The following is a 3,031-nucleotide window of genomic DNA, read 5'->3' as shown; positions in this document are numbered from 1 at the left end:
ACGCTGTTTGTAGCACGCTTACCAACTTACAGGATAACGGCGCGAAATTTCTGTTTGTTCTTAGAAATTTGAAGTTTCCATTTGACTCACGCTCGTATAATGTTCGAAGGGAAATGATGAACTATTAGCTCATAAGCCTCACGAGGCGGCAGCCTAACGTTTAAAATGGGAGGAACCCATTGACACCCTTACATGCAGGTATGAGAGGAAAATACTCGATATCAGATACTGCTGCTGCAGAACAACGTCCGTGTGGCTGCTCTCAGTGGCCGGCAGTAATCGTTTTAACAGCAACGTAAAACAGTCATTCTGCAGAGCACTGCAAGCTAAGAGTAGCGAAAACAGCAGGAAAGTGAAACGTGCCTACGATCCGGCGCGCGAGAGGGCAATCAAGGTTGGCAAGATGGACTGAGCAATGGCTTTGCGCAAGACAGCTGCTGAGAATGAGCTGTAAAGCGGAACGAAAGTCGTCACCTCCACTGTCGCCAGCCCCAATTCTCAGGAGCACCGCAACTTCTGTTCACCTACACCAGTATTACCTGTGTCTGTGTGCTTAATGTAACCGTATTTAACTTATTTCATACCACCGCTGAATAAGGGATCTCATGAGGAATGATAAATACTTCAAAAGGTGACAATACAAAGGTTTTAGAGTTGAAAATTTCATTTCCGCATTTATATTTTGCAAGCTACCCCACAGTGCATGACGAAGGCTACTTCGAATTTGTGTTAACTACTTTCTGTCCTCCACAATTAGTGTTTGGAGCAAAGAAAAAAGAGTGTGCGCCTGGGAATACGCCCTAGTTCTCTTATAATCCATGCGCGAAATATACGATAGAGCCAGCGACATTAACGCACAGGTCAGCTCAAATATCAGTTCTGTAAATTTACGCAACGAGTTTCGTGTGAACAACAATTAAAATCTTAGTTCGCGGAGCATCTTCGTTATATATATAGGGTGATCCACTGATAGTGACCGTGCCAAATATCTCACGAAATAAGCATCAAACGAAAAATCTACAAAGAAGGAAATTCGGCTAGCTTGAAGAGGGAAACCAGATTGCGCTGCCATAGGTCAAACGGATATCAACTGTGTTTTTTAAAATAGGAACCCCCATTTTTTTATTACATATTCGTTAGTACGCAAAGAAATATGAATGTTTTAGTTGGACAAATTTTTTCGCTGTACGTGGTGTCATGTAACATTCCGCCAGTGCGAACTGTATTTGCTTCGTGATACACTACCCGTGTTAAAATGGACTGTTTACCAATTGCGGAAAAGGTCGATATAGTGTTGATGTATGGCTATTGTGATCAAAATGTCCAAGGGGCGTGTGCTATGTATGCTGCTCGGTATCGTGGACGACATCATCCAAGTGTCCGGACCGTTCGCCGGATAGTTACGTTATTTAAGGAAACAGGAAGAGTTCAGCCACATGTGAAACGTCAACCACGACCTGCAACAAATGATGATGCGTAAATAGGTGTTTTAGCTGCTGTCGCGGCTCATCCGCACATCAGTAGCAGACAAATTGCGCGAGAATCGGGAATCTCAAAAACGTCGGTGTTGAGAATACTACATCAACATCGATTGCACCCTTACCATATTTCTATGCACCAGGAATTGCATGGCGACGACTTTAAACGTCGTGCACAGTTCTGCCACTTGGCACAAGAGAAATTACCGGACGATGACAGATTTTTTGCACTCGTTCTATTTAGCGACGAAGCGTCATTCACCAACAGCGGTAACGTAAACCGGCATAATATGCACTATTGGGCAACGGAAAATCCACGTTGGCTGCAACAAGTGGTACATCAGCGACCTTGGCGGGTTAATGTATGGTGCAGCATTATGGGAGGAAGGATAATTGGCCCCCATTTTATCGATGGCAATCTAAATGGTGCAATGAATGCTGATTTCCTACGTATTGTTCTACCGATGTTACTACAAGATGTTTCACTGCATGGCAGAATGGCGATGTACTTCCAACGTGATGGATGTCCGGCACATAGATCGCGTACGGTTGAAGCGGTATTGAATAGCATATTTCATGACAGGTGGATTGGTCGTCGAAGCACCATACCATGGCCTACACGTTCACCGGATCTGACGTCCCCGGATTTCTTTCTGTGGGGAAAGTTGAAAGATATTTGCTATCGTGATCCACCATCAACGCCTGACAACATGCATCAGAGCACTCTCAATGCGTGTGCGAACATTAGGGAAGGCGAACTACTCGCTGTTGAGGGGAATGTCGTTGCACGTATTGCCAAATGCACTGAGGTTGACGGACATCATTTTGAGCATTTATTGCATTAATGTGGTATTTACAGGTAATCACGCTGTAACAGCATACGTTCTCAGAAATGATATCACATTGGAACAACCGAAATAAAATGTTCAAACGTACCTGCGTTCTGTATTTTAATTTAAAAACCCACCCGTCACCAACTGTTCGTCTAAAATTCTGAGCCATATGTTTGTAACTATTATAGCGCCATCTATCACAAAGCGAAAAAAGTGGTCCAACTAAAACATTCATATTTCTTTACATACTACACGAATATGTAATAAAAAATGGGGATTCCTATTTTAAAAAACGCAGTTGATATCCGTTTGACCTATGGCAGCGCCATCTAGCGGGCCAACCATAGCGCCATCTGGTTCCCCCCTTCAAGCTAGACGAGTTTCGTTCTTTGTAGTTTTTTCATTTGAGGCTTATTTCGTGAGATATTTGGCCCGGTCACGATCACCCTGAATATTTTTATGGGTTATACCGACCTGTTGGTAGCGTGTGTATGAATTTGTTCAATGTTTAGTCACATGACGACTTGATAAGGAACCCAAATGCTGGGCAGTACTTTTGTCACACTGGCATCTTGGTTTCCTTTAATGATACACTACACTTTCCCAGTACTCCTCAAGCAAGTCTTCCATTCACTTATCCTAGTTCTGACATTCTTTGTTCATTCCATTCCATATCGCTCTCTTGTTCCTAGAATTACCTTGAAATATCTCAAGGCCGTA

Source organism: Schistocerca americana, chromosome 2 (assembly GCF_021461395.2).
Source record: "Schistocerca americana isolate TAMUIC-IGC-003095 chromosome 2, iqSchAmer2.1, whole genome shotgun sequence".
In the NCBI taxonomy this organism is placed as follows: Eukaryota; Metazoa; Arthropoda; class Insecta; order Orthoptera; family Acrididae; genus Schistocerca; species Schistocerca americana.
This window is presented reverse-complemented; position numbering follows the sequence as displayed.